This window comes from Phaenicophaeus curvirostris, chromosome 1, assembly GCF_032191515.1.
Source record: "Phaenicophaeus curvirostris isolate KB17595 chromosome 1, BPBGC_Pcur_1.0, whole genome shotgun sequence".
Classification (NCBI taxonomy): domain Eukaryota; kingdom Metazoa; phylum Chordata; class Aves; order Cuculiformes; family Cuculidae; genus Phaenicophaeus; species Phaenicophaeus curvirostris.
Window position 1 is genome coordinate 93,939,031 of NC_091392.1, and position 14,085 is coordinate 93,953,115.

The following is a 14,085-nucleotide window of genomic DNA, read 5'->3' on the forward strand; positions in this document are numbered from 1 at the left end:
AATTCACACTCTGGACTTATTTCAGTGTCATTGTAAAAGCTCCAAACAAAGCCTGAGAACAGTAGAGATCAAAACAATATTTGAAATAATAGTGGGTATTCTATCAAAAACAGCACCAAGATTTCACCAGCTAGGTCTTTTAATGGGAAGATGCTGAACAGTCTTAACAGGGAAGGGAGCAACCACACAATTTTCTTGGTGTTACAGATTAGTTAAAATCAAATAATACCCCTGGAGAACATGCATTATTATTCATGGTAACAGGAAAATGCCTAAAGGCATCAGGTCCCTTTCATTAAACTACTGTAGTCGATTACCTAAAAACTACTTTTGAGGAAGCATCTGTATCTATAACTGTCCCTAAACCAAAAAGGAGTATAGATATGAACAAACTCATTTTTCCTTGATTAAAAGCACTACTGAGGTTGTGTCCAGCATAAGTACAGGTCCTGGAGTAAGAAAAGCAATAAAATAAACTAGTGGAAAGATCAATGGGGGCAATACCCTCCAAGCATGAGCAGAGAGAAAAGACACAACACAGAGAAAAGATAGAAAAAAGAAGGGAAAGTGGTGGAGAAAATACATTAACCAGAGCGTGCCCCGTATTCCTACTTGAATGTGTCTTGGAGGACAAAGGGTGTTCCAGCCTTTTCTACAGTGACAGAACAACTCAGCAGAAAACACAACACAGAAACAGTCAGCAAGAGTTTTTCCCTTGGGGGGGCAATGCTTATAATCAGAGGAGAAAAAAAAAAAAAAAGTTGATATAGAGGCAACACTGACAAAATAAGAACCACAAGAAATCCATAGCATAGAACCATCTACTTCATTAACAGAGTTCTGTGGCATCCTTGTGCTCTCACTTTCCTAGAAGACTGTCCTATGGGACGATAGTCAGATTAGACCTAACCTGAAAGATGAAGGAGAGGTGCTTATTCTCTAGCCATTTTGCTAGTAAGAGCCATGATTGTTCATAGCTTCCCAGAGACATGCCATGTCTAACTGTTGGATGATTTAGAGGCAGTGATGTTCATAGCAGCTCAGCCAAGCACCTGTGAAACTAGGCTTTTCCATCTAGCACCACTTTGAGGCCATTGCTGCTACTTCATTTGGATCGGCAATACTTCAATGAGAGAATTCATTATTGTAAAACATCTTGGATTACTGATTTAGCAAATAGCTAAAGTGATTCTTCTCCTAGCTCCCGGTAATTTTTTTCCAATCACAATTGATATCCAATAGTTTCAGTCCACATTTCATGTTTGTGCACACCATATCTTAATGGTACTTTGAATTTTTCCCTGCTCCACTTCAGAAACAGGATAAAACATTCTAGAAATGGGTTCACCAATTAAAAGTTCAAGTCTACGGATGTAGGTTGCATTATCTACATCATTTTCTATGCCAAAGGCACTAATTAGGAAAACCTGTTGTATTTTGGGCATATTCATCCTTCTGTGCCTGTGATGAACCTCACAAACATAATGGGTAAATGTACGTTTTGTTTAAGTGAACTTCTCCCGGGCAATAATCTGCATTCAGACTTGCATGCCTACCCCATTTCAATGTATTCAGCTGTTTCCACCTGTAAACCTGTGTGTAGAATGAAGCTCTGCCCAGTATTCACTCTCTAAGTGTATTAACAAGCAGGTGGAACCATGAAGATCTTATTCATGTTGGTGGAGATTTACTTAGGTCATTCTACCTGCTGAGAAAGCGCTTGCCAACACGTATTTCAGTTCCGCAATCTAGCCTCACATAACTAGATTCCGATGGTATGCAGTCAGAGACCTCCACAATGAAGCATTCCCATTCCCTGAAAAGGAGAGCAGCACATGGAATCAAGCAAGTAGATGGTTTTACCCATACCATTTTCATCTTGCCAGGAAGCTAGTTGGGTTTTATTTAGTTTTGGTCTGTTTGCTTGCTTGTTTGTTTTTATGAGAATGTCCATGGGGAAATGTCATCTCCACTTAAACCTTTATTTTGTTAGCAAACGCAAACACTTCAATGAAGACAAACATTCTGCTTGTTTTATGTTGCACAAGAAATATGAAAAATTTCTAAAGAAACATATTCACTTGAAATTAGAAGGTAAAGGGGTTCCTGTCAACTATAATGTGAGAGATTAGGAGGATTTGTCCTTAAGGAAATAATACTTCCCACAGCAGTTAATACTTTATATGTAAGGAAAGGAAATGGGAGAGGGTGCATGGTCACAGTTTTTCCTTCACTCATGCACACACGCCTGAATCACCTGCCTATGTGAATGCAAAGATGCCAAGCTATAAATTATGCCAATCCCATCATTGGCATAACAGCAGCGCTTTGAGAAGAACCCCACATTGATCAATACAATTGTGATCCTTTCCATTAAATCTGAAGAGTTTGGTAACAGGAACCTTCTTAAAACAGGTTTATACATCACTGCTAACTTTGTATATCAGCTTGTGAGGGCAGCTAGGGAGAAATTCCACTTCTGTGGACAAGTTAGCAACTTATTTCATGATTATTCAAGAAATAACGCATGCACAAAGTGCCTTAAAAGTATATTTTGAAAAAAAAATATTTTCAACTGCTTCCAGCTGACTGAGGAGTTGCACTGGTGCATGACTGAACCCTGAGTGTGAACATACAGGACTGACTGTCAGTTTGAACACAGATTCGGGTATATGACAACTCTAAGAACAGGCCAGAAAACTTATAGCTGTGAGAGCATTAAAAAGCATAAATCATTTTAGAATGATAGAATGATAGAATAGTTTGGGTTGGAAGGGACCTTAAAGATCATCTAGTTCCAACCTCCTGCCATGGGCAGGATTTTGTCACGATGACTACTTTTGGCCAACTCCAGAGCTGGTGCAGAGGGATGGTTCTGGTTGTACGTCAATAATTTCACACTAGGGAAAACTCAGTTTAATCTCCTGTTTGGCCACTGTCTTCCAGTGTGGCTTGGAAAGAGTCCCTGTTCCTCCTTCTGCCTCAGTTTTCTACCAGTAAAATGGAAGTAATAATATTTACTTTTTCACCACTTAAAGATGAGGTGAACATACAATGATTACAGATCAGAGAAAGTACAGTAATCTACATGTAAGCATCATGGATAAAAGAATGGATATTGGACTGGACTCTCACCCTCAAACTTAGTTGCTACTGAACCAGAGGAGTGACTCAAGCCTGCAAGGCTCCCTCACCCCCCACAAAAGCTAATGCTGAATCCTTTCGCAAGGTTACTACAACACCTCTGTGTCAGAAGTTTCCTGTAGAAAGCCCAGGACACATATGTGCACACTGTTTCTACTGTTAAGAGGCAGAGATACTACCGTTACCTGTCACTTCAGCTGCCTGAAATACCCAACCCAGCCCCTGTTCCACCATGACATCTGCCAGATTTTCTCCAAAGTCCTTAGGGCCACGTTCTGCTGTCTTCGTATACTTGGAGGGTTAGGGCTCAGGTTAATTTGTCTGCTTTCTCATCTGCTTTTACAACCCATATTTAATGCAACAGGCCTCTCGTCATGCACCTCAGCAGCAGGCAGAGAAGAAGAGTTGAGGGAGTGAGGTGGCTTTCCCTGCACTAGAGCCAATGCACTGATGTGAGAACCTCTGCATGCCACCCTGCTTCACGGCCAGTGCCATTACACCTCCTTGTAACAAGCTTTTTGTTAGCACTGATGTGATGGCTTTGTCCCTAAAGAAACATTAGCTCTGCCCCATTAGCAAACACCATACACAACTTTTCATCCTCAAATAAAAATGGCTTTGTACCCCAAAAGTGCAAATACCAGGAGTATTTTCTCATTACTGAAGCATGCAGAGACCAGCTTTGATGCAGCCATGCAAGTGAGAAGTAATTCTTTTGGTTTTGCACACCCAGTCAGAAGCACAATTTAAAAAAAAAATAATAATCACAAGCTTAAAAGCTATACAAGAAAACGTGGTTATATCAACCAATTCCTTCAATTCTCTCCAGTAACAAAAATTCAGGATGCAGCACTCGTTGACTGTGAAATCTCAAGCTGGTCTTCAGTCTAGCTGTTGTCACCTATACTGAAAATAAGAGATCCTGCCAAGTACTTATAAACTTACAATGGCAGAACATCCCACTGTAATCAACAAGAGTTCCATTGCTGCTTTGCATGCTGTCAGGATTTCACTCAGTGATAGCAAAACTTCGGAGCAAAAAATGCATCTCAGCACAAAGCTCCAGCTTTACAGGAAAGACGGAGAAGCAAAAGACCCTTGAAGACATACTCACTTCTTTTAGGCAGGTCTTCTTGGAAGAACCAAGACCATGCATGGGCTTAAACTTACCTGCATGAACAGCTCCCTCCAGGTCAGTAGATGAGTACATAAACCTCCCTTTGACTGGGACCCAGGTTGGGATGTGAGGCACTCAAGTACTTTTCACAGTAAGGTTTCATATGTGCAGGAAAATTGGAGTGGGAGCAACAACTCATGCTGGAAATTTAAGAATGAAGGCAAAATAACTATTAATTTAATCTGAGCACTGTTGAGCATGCATGAATCATAGAACAGCTTGGGTTGGAAGGGACCTTAAAGATCATCTAGTTCCAACCCCCCTGCCATGGGCAGGGACATCCCACCAGACCAGGCTGCCCAAGGCCCCATCCAACCTGGCCTTGAACATCTCTAGGGATGGGGCAGCCACAACTTCCCTGGGCAACCTAGGCCAGTGCCTCTGCTCTCATGGTGAGGAAATTCTTCCTTATGTCTAGGTATGACTTGAGTTCTTCTCAGTAGGACTTCAACAGAGTCACAGATTTAACGTTTCTTCATGAACACCCAGTTCATCACAGACCATAAATCTCACCATAGATTTCTGCATGTCTTCACAACTTCCAATTGAAAAACATGTAGAGAGTTCTATGCAAATGACTGATTTTTCAAATTCCCAGAATTTAGAAAAAAAAAATAATAACGGGACAACAGATCACTTGTGTTAACCTGGATTGATTCTTTTTCAAAAAATTATGTTGAAGCAAATTGACGCTGGAGGCCAGGAAAGTGCACTAAAAATGGTATGTTCCAGGTTTGAGCATTTTAAGGACTTTTTTTAAAAAATTGAAACATGGTTTGAAAAAGCATTTGAAAGTTTAAACTTTTGCATGCAAATACAAGTACTTATACCTCTGCTTTCCTCCATGAACATGAACATAAACAACCTCCCAAACTAGCAACTGACAAACCTCATCATTTTTAAAAAATGGCCAAGTATTATCAAGCTGATATTTTGCTGATAAAGTTAAAACTTAAAACATGGACCAGCTCCAGCACTTACCTTTTAGCAGACTATATGGACAGACAGTATTATAACCAGGGAAGGCTGTAACTTTATTGATGCAGAGATCTCAACACAAACAAATTCTTCATCCACAGCTGCAGAAAGCCAGAATAAGGGTAACGCACACCCACCATGGCTGTTTGAGGGCTAAATCAAGCAGGGCTGACTGACAGACTCCAGTGTGGAATTTGCCTACTTTATAGAGTAAAACACCTTCCTTGCTACAGCACTGGCACTAGGGAAAACCATGAGAACCTGCTGACTTCAGGGAAAAGCCACATTAAGAGGGCATCCAGGAAGGCACGCTGTATGTTTTGAGAAGGGCTAGTTCTCACAGGCTGGCCTGCCAACAACTCATGTTGAAGCATGGAGGAGCAGCAGAAAGTGCTCTTCCTAAATTTCACCACTTTCTCCTTTTTAATCCAGTGGAACAGAAACAATGCAATGTTCTGATTTAATTTCCTCTCACAAGCCCTCTCACCTGGATGCACTGAAGCACTGCATAGCCTTGCTCCTGCAGGAATATTTATAGTGAGTTACACTAGTCCAAGACAAGAATTGCTTTCTTCTTCTTTCCTTTGCTTTTTTTCCCCTCCTGGAAGGACTTGAGATCCATCCAGTTTTATTCCCCACCGTATATCATTCTTCAAAACTGATACTTTTAATTCTAAAAACAATTCCCCAAAAAAGGGAAGGCTAGATGTAGTCCTCTGTCTCTGGGCTGCACTGGATTGAATGCTTCTTCCCTCATTGCCAGGAGCTGATCCAGAACTCCTTCACTGTTTCCCCACATGACTACCACCCGAAGGAATAAAATTCTAATCTCTGCCCCTTTGAAGCCTCTCCCTCGCAGAGATGAACAAGATCACTAACATTAAATATGCAGTGCTCTGTATTTCCCTAGATTAACAAGTAAAGAGTCAAATACCATGTCTTTGAGTAGCTCAGTGAGTAATGCATGCTCCTGTTGTTTAGGGTCAAGCGTTCACTTTCTTTGTTTATTTTACAAATGGTAGCAGCACTGTGAGGCCAAAGAACTGTGCTGTGGTCTCCAAATGGACAAAACTACAGGCATGGCAGTGGGGCAATGAGACATGCATCTGGAAAGGTCACCAAGCTGTAAAACTTCATGCTCAGACCAAGTGGGTGCTGCTCTTTCACTTCAGTCATTGCAGGGACTTGCCGCTCGTCAAGCGGTTTCAATGACATCCTCTTCAGTTAAGCAGTGGACTTATCAGGCTGAAAACTTTTTGCTCCCTGATTGCCCTTCTTCTTCTAGACAGAAGGTAATATGTATTTGTGAGGTAGCTCTGAAGTCTCTAGTGATGTAGAGGACACTAGAACAGAGTTGTAGTTTCTTTAAAGCACCATGAACATTTACAGAAAAAGGAGAACAAGCAAATAAACAAATAAATGTTTGAATAATACCAGAAACAGAGATAGGAAAAGAGGCCCTTGGGTGGAGGAGGGAGAGAGCTGCTTGATAGCACTGAAAAGTAATAAGGAGCAAACAATCTAAAATTGAAAAATGCGTTCCAATTACTTTTTATGCTTAAAGCAGTTAAATATTATTGCTGTTTACATGAGAGTTAAAGCAGTAACTGTAAAAATCAAAAGTGTGGGGTTGCAGGAAAGCTGCTGTCCTTTGGCCTATTTTTTAACAGGGACTTTGTCAATAAGTCTGAAGGAATCCCAAGTTACTGGACGTGAATGATAGACTTGCTGCTGTCTTGTGTGTTGCTGGCTATGGAAACTGGTTTTCTTGCACTACACTAACTCAATGGGCTACAAAACCTCAGGTGAACAGGTCTGACCTTATTTACATATTTTTTGTAATGCAGTATACCTGTATAAAGGCAAGGAAAAATCTACTGAGTTTAGAGCTTAGCAGGCAATTGTTTCACTACTGCAGACATTGCATATTTCACATACACTAGTATGCTAAGTAGTTAATATGTATTAGTTGAACATATACCTAAATGTCTTGAGGAATCAGAAGCAATTTTTACAAGGTAACAGACTCAAATGGATCTGGATGCTCTGGCTAACCTATTACTTCATTCTTTTTAAACATGAGAAATGGCAAACAGCTCCTCAAGGTATAGTAATATTTCTCTGGAAAAGGAAGGCACTATGAAAGAGAAATCTCAGAGCAACAGAGAAAGAAATGTACAGAGCAATGTACTGCAAATGAGAAGCCCAGACCCGGTTCCTGACTTTGCTGCTTCCATACTGTAGGACTACCAGCAAAACATTTCACTTGTCCCCTTTCCTACTCTCTTGTCTAACTTGCCCAATGAAACTTCTAGCAATTTAGCCCGGAGGCTGTTTGTAGGATCTAATGCTCTTAGCAGCTGGTTTTGACAGAGGGTTGTAGTGGCTAATGTTCCACTAGTAAAGAAAGTAATAAAAAGTAAGAAAAAAGTGTTTAATAAGAGACAGTGGGAATTAGATACACAGGTATAGAAAGAGAATATTCAGAAGCATCACCTCAAAATTATGAAGAAGAAAATATCTCGATTACTTCAATGTTGTATAATAATAAGCATAAGGAATAGGAGCAAAGAAGTCCAGTCAAGAGTTTAACAGTGCCCTCCTACAGAGAAACCAACAGAACAAGTTGGTCCTTTCCTTGACTTCTACAAACTTCTGTTGAGTTCTCAAGAAACTGAAAGCGTTCTTAAAAGGGTCTGAGGTGGGAACAATAACTCCCGAAAAGTCTGGTTCTTGAAGAATGGCTGTCCTGCACTGATCCTGCGGCTCTGTTCCCACTCCAAAGTGGATATTCTGCAGCTTCAGTTCAAATGAAATGCCTCCTCCCTTTAGTGCTTGCACATAAATTGCTATTAATGTTACCATGTTATACAAGTGCATTGAGGAGGAAAATAGGCCCACTAATGCATTGTCCTGCTCCAGTGTTTTTTAACCTGGAGGATGCCACGCTATTCCATGGACTGTGGGTGGGCACAAGCCACAGGAAAAAAGCAACAGAGATGGGACAGGCTCCATAAGGCTACATCTGCCTCACCCTTTCTTCCCCATGCTTCTCCCCAGGCTGCGTGCAAAGCTTAACGCAGATAAAGCATATGCTCCCGGAGTTGCCTTATGGCCTTCCTTCCCTGCTCACATGACAACCGTCACTTGTAGTCAGCCATGGTAGCAGCTCAAAGGGATCCAAGGCCTGCAGGCTCAGGCTGCGGCTGGCTAGTCCAAGCTTTTTTTTTATTATCTGAATGCATTTAAAATGTCCATGGAAGCATACGCCTACCACAGCCCAGAAAAGCTACCGGCAGCCACCTCGGTTCCGCAGGCAGCAGGTAGCATCTGCCCTGGGCAGGAGGAAGAGAGAAAATGGTAATCAAGGACCACACTCAGGTTCCCATAACGTAACCAAGCTCCATGGCAGGCCTCAAAGGAAGGGAACAGAAAAAGTCCTGATTAGTATTATTTATATCGACTATATTATTTTTCCTGTTATTATGAAATAACAAAAAGTGAAGCGAATTTTTTTTCCCCCTACTTTTGACAGAGCAGAGACACAGGGACACATGGCTGGGAGGGAGATACTCTGCCATCAATTAAGCACAAAACAGGCAAACCCAAATGAACTAAAACAAATGCCAACAACGTACAACTTAGAAGTGTATGAGTACCTGTAAATAGTCCACATGGTAGGGTCGGGGCATCATCAATACCAGTTACACAGAACTGACAGGAAAGTGACATCTGATGATTCAAGTTTCTGCAGAAAAATCTAGAAATGCAACTTGTGTGCAGTTATAAAACAATCAGCAAGCAATTTAAGAAATTACAGCACTCAATCCTCAAAAAATTCCTCACAGACACTAGCTAGCAACTTATAACTCTCAATAATAGTGGCTGAGTAAAGCCAGAAATATCTCCAAGTAGGCATGCAAAGGGATTCATTTTCTTAAATTCATATACAGAGAAAAGGAAATCCAGAAATATTTACTATCACCTCTCTCTACCCCTCATGACCTCAGTATTTGCACGTCTTGGATTGATAGCCCAAGAAAATACATTCCTCTCTTTTACTATGGACACAATAAATCAAAGGCAGTGGAAACTCAAGCATTTTTTTCTTTTTTACCACATCAGTGTACCTTATCTTATTCATCTCTCTTAAAGGGTGATAAAATACTTCTGCTTCTACAGGCATAATAGGTGCTGCCTTGCAACTCGTTAAGCCATTTGTAACTGCACAAAGTGGACATGAAACACGATTGTTCTAATTAGTGGCACTGTATATCCATTTCATACAGCTGTAAACAATTACATTACATGTAAGGTGTCCCTTTCTTGACCTCTTTTCTGAAATGGCCAGAAAAGGCATCAAGTGTGTAACAGAGTCCTGTTAACAAGAAATTGGAGCATCCTTTAAAATGGACTTCACGTATACTATCAAGCATCTACATCACTTATATTGCTCAGCAATTACCTGCTTTGGCAGGATTTTAGCCATGAAGAGCTATGAGAGGCTCCATAGCGCACTATGTTTAACAGGAGTAAAAGAATGCAAGAAATAAGGAACCAATACTGAGAAGTAAGAAACTATACCACATAAGTTTTAACTGTCCGGCTTAGGCCTCTTACTCTTGTTGGCAACTGTTCATGCGTACTGAAAAGACACTGCTTACCTCCAACTGCAAATCACTTCTCAATCTACAAAGGATAGGAGGAAACTCTGCCTAAAAATTAGCTCAGCCTTTTTCAAATCTGACTAATGCAACTTGTGTGCCTTCACCTGCCAGCGTGCCAACCTGTGACACCTGACATGCACCTGACTTCCAGTGGATGGACGTTCGGCTCTGCTTAGCACTGAAAATGAAAAAGTGACCTAGAAGGCATTAAATACAGAATATATTTATCCTGCTATTTTTATATTATTCAGGCACTGACTAACCCACTCTTGTGTACAACAAGCAAGATAGTAGGGCATTTAGAACACTTTTCCTCTCATCTTAATAAAAAACGTGCGGGCTAATTTAAAACGACTTCTCGGAAACACGGATACAATTCCATTTTCTAAACTCAGTTTGTACTTCACGCCACCATTTTATCAGACAGAAGAAATATTACTTCACAGTTAGTTAACATAATTCTGCCATGAAGAAAAATGGGGTGAAAAATTGAAAGAGGAGCAGGCAAGCCATGGGAAAATGCCCAAATTAACCACACCAGAATGGAAAAGAACAGAGGAATCAACTCTGCAACATCCTCGGAGTGCAGAGTACGTAAAGCCATTGTGAACCATAAACGTTGCTCTTTTATTGGAAAAAAAAATGCGTCCACACTTCAGTTTCCAGTGTAATTATTACTATCAGTACTTCTAACACCCCCCCCCCCCCTTTTTTTAATATGCCAAATGCAGACTGGAAGACAAGAGTCCCACCTGGAGACCGCGCCACACTAAAATCAGCGCTTCTTAAACGCAAGAATGCCACGTGTTTTCTCCTTAAAAAGGGAACCCATGCAGGTCTCACACCGCGTTACGCTCAGACCCCGATGAGCATCAACACCTCGGGTCAGCGCGCACGGTGCGTGATTCCCGCAGGAGGAGGGCGATTCCCGCAAAGTTCAGGCTCCGTTTCGCCAGGGCTTTTCCCTCCGCCGGTGCCCCCGGGGCTCGGGGGCTGCTCCCGGAGCGAAGTTGATCGCGGTGCCGCCGCCGCCGCCACAGGAGCCGCTCGGGTTCCACCGCGTGAACGGGGAGCCGGTCGGGATCCCACCCGCGGCGCTTCGGCGCGACCGTTCGCTCCGGCGGCGGATGCGCCGCTGCCTCCCGTCAACTTCTTCTCCGCGTTTCGGCCTCTGAATGAAACCCACCCGGCTCCGCCGAGCCCAGCCCCCGGGGCCCCGCTCCGCGCCCCCACCGGCGCCCGCGGCGCTGCCCGGGGCACCCGCACTTTGACTCTCGCAGCCCCGCGGGGCGAGCTTTGTGCGAGCCTGAGTGTGTCTGTGTGTGTGTGTGTCTGTGTGTGCGCGCGGGGAGTGCGTGCGCGCCGGCGGCTGCCCCGCGGGCTGTAACGCCGCCCGCCATTGGCCGCCGCGGCCGCCCGTCAGCGCGCGGGCCAATGGGCGCCCGCCTTACATCGCCGGGAGTGTTGTGGCGCTGCCCCGGGTTGCATGGCTCTGCGCGGAGCCGCGTTCCGCGGGCGCCGAGGCGGAGGGGCTGCGCCGCGCTGCCCGCCCGCCCGCAGAGGTGAGTGCGGGTCCCGCTCGCCGGGGACGCGGCCGGCGGGGGCGGAGAGAGGGAGAAAGAGAGAGAGAGACACGCGTACAGAGAGAGAGAGAGACAGAGCGAGAGAGAGAGAGAGAAAGCGAGCGGGGTGCCCTCGCCCCGCACTTTCCCCTCCGCGCCCCGGCAGCGGGAGCGGCTCCCGGGGGTCCCCGCGCGGCGGCGGGGAGGGAGTCGCGGCGCTACCCCCGCCGTGCAGCTCCCAGTCACTTTTCCTCCCGTCTCCGTTGGAAAGTTTGGGAGGAACGGGTGGGTCGGCGCCGCCAGCCCCGCTCCTGCCCGGCCGTGTGGGGCGTTTTTGCTATGGGGGGCAGGGAGGAGGATGGGGGGGTGGGGGGGGGGGGCGGGAGGTCGATGCGAATCGCGATGCAGCGCAGTGCGTGTGAATAAAAAAACAACAAGAAACACAAGCGAGGGAAGCAGGCGGCAGGGGTAGGCCAGCCGGTGCCAGGCTGCGCTTGAAACCAGGCACCTCTCTCCGACACAGAGAGAGAGAGAGAGAGAAGCGAGAGGAGCGAGCGGCGGAGGGAGGAAGGGGAAGGAGGGCGAGGAGGAGGGATGGCCACCGGCCGCCGCTCGGTGGGTGCCCCCGGTGAAGGGAGGGGGACGCTCGCACGGCTTGACAGGGGAATCGCGGCGGGGAGAAACGAAACTTCATCGCTGGGGAAAGAGAGAGAGAGAGAGAGTGCGTGGATCGGGATCGGCTGCCGCCGGCCTCGAAAAGGAAGCAGTGGGGGGAGGCTCCGCGCCGCCGGGAGAATGAGGCGGGGGGTGGCGTGGGGGGGGTGGGGGTATCCAACCGGAGAGGGAGAAGGAGCCGATCCGGCGGCTGCACGGGGCGGGGAGGGGGCTGTGTGAGAAACAAACAACCCGTCGCCGACCCCGACAACAACAGCGGCCGGGCTCGGCCGGAGAGTTGCGCTTTCCGGTAGTCATCGGCGGCTGCGCCCGGGGCGGCGGCGGGGGGCGAGCGGGGGGCGGCCCCGCCGGGGGCTGCGCCGGTGTCAGTAAGTTTAAGGTGGGGAAAGGGAAGGGGGAGGGAGGGAGGCGGCAGGCCTACGACCGCTCGAAGTCCCCCGGTTGCTTCTTTCGGGGTTTTGTTGTGGGTTTTTTTTTTTCTTTTTTTGAAGGTAAGTTGTGACATTGGGTGGTCGCGATGACAGAAAACTTGGTGGGGGTCGCGCCGGGGAGGGGGCGCCGGGATCCGCCGGGATCCGGGTGGGCGCTCGGCTCTTATTTTGCTGCTGCTGCTGCTGCGAGATCGGGTCGCTGGTAAATTACAGAGAGCAGCCCTCCTCCCTGCCTCCCTCTCTCCTCCCTCCCTCCCTCCCCGCCAGCCGCTTCGCTCTTCCTCCTCTCGGGTTTATTTGCAATGTATGAAACTTGCAGGGCTGCGGGGAGAGCCGAGCCGGGGTGGGTTCGCGAGGAGGAGGAGGAAGGGCTGGAGGCAGGGGAGAACGGGAGGGCTGGGGGCAGGGGCAGGAAGGCGATCGCGCTAATCCCGGCCAGCAGGTTCGCGTTTATCGAAACATCGGCGGGCACCCGAACGGGGAAGGTAAAAAAAAAAAAAAAAACAACAAACCAAAAAACAAACCAAAAAAACGCACACAAAACCGAAGCGATGCGAGGCGAGACGCTCACGGCGGCGGGGCGAGAGGCACCGGCGGGCGCTGCCCGCCCCCTCCCTGCCTTCGCCCGCCCGCCTCCTCCCTCCCTCGCCGCCTCCCTCCCCGCCGGGGCGGGGAAGGACCGTGCCCGGGTCTCCCCCGCTCGCCGAGCTGGGGCCGGAGCCGGGCGCGGCCGCCGCGTTCGCATTCCCGGGGCCGGCGGGCCGGGGGGGCGAGGGGGTGCGTGTGCGTGTGTGCGCGGACGGGGAGCGGATAAAAGTTTATTTTCCCGGAGGTGAGTGATCGGCGGGGAGGCCGGCGGTGGTCACCGGGGCCTGGGGCGCCGAAACCATTGCCCGTCCTGCCGGTGACACGTCCGAGCGACTCCTCCTCGGCGGGGAAGGGAGGAGGGGGTGCCGGTCTCCATGTGCCTCTCCCGGCGGCGGCGGCACCTCCTCCTCCTTCTCCTCCTCCTCCTCCTCCCCGGTGGCAGCGGGATCGTCGCCCGGGCCCGCGGGGAGGAGGAGGGGAGCAGCGGGGAGGTGCCGGCTGCCCCGGCGGGAGGGCGGCCGGGAGCCCCTCGCGCCCCTTCCCCGGCCCCGGGGGCGCCGGCCGCACTTTTCCCCCGGGAGGGTGAGATTTATGCGCTGCATTATTGCTCCTCTCCTCCCCCCTCAAAGCAAGATGGACTCTCTTCTCTCTCTCTCTCTCACTCACTCACTCACACTCTCTCTCTCTTTCTCTCCCCCTCTCCCTGTGTCTTGTCAGCCTGCAAAGATCGACATTTTGTAACTAAGATGCAAACTTGATGGTGACCGGGGGGGCGCGGAGGAGGGAAGGGGACGGGCCGGGGTTGGGGGCGGGGGGGAGCCCCCGGGTCACGGCGGTGTTTCTCCATGTTTAATACCTTCCCT

At 47.5% G+C, this 14,085-nt stretch overlaps 1 protein-coding gene and 1 long non-coding RNA gene across 18 annotated transcripts in view; both read left to right on the forward strand.

Annotated features, from left to right (window-relative positions):
• LOC138726823 (uncharacterized) overlaps nucleotides 1-14,085 on the forward strand; it is a 441,180-nt gene that overhangs the window by 224,117 nt on the left and 202,978 nt on the right. The window lies entirely within an intron of this gene.
• The window catches only part of BBX (BBX high mobility group box domain containing), a 148,665-nt gene continuing 146,015 nt past the window's right edge, over nucleotides 11,436-14,085 (forward strand). For 5 of the 17 annotated variants that reach the window (XM_069868626.1, XM_069868635.1, XM_069868610.1 and 2 more), the window contains exon 1: nucleotides 12,852-13,119. The gene's annotated coding sequence lies outside the window, so the exon portion shown is untranslated. Of the gene's footprint in view, nucleotides 11,529-12,848; nucleotides 13,120-13,445; nucleotides 13,467-14,085 lie in introns of those variants that run through there. The other 12 variants (XM_069868702.1, XM_069868694.1, XM_069868676.1 and 9 more) reach the window with 8 other exon arrangements.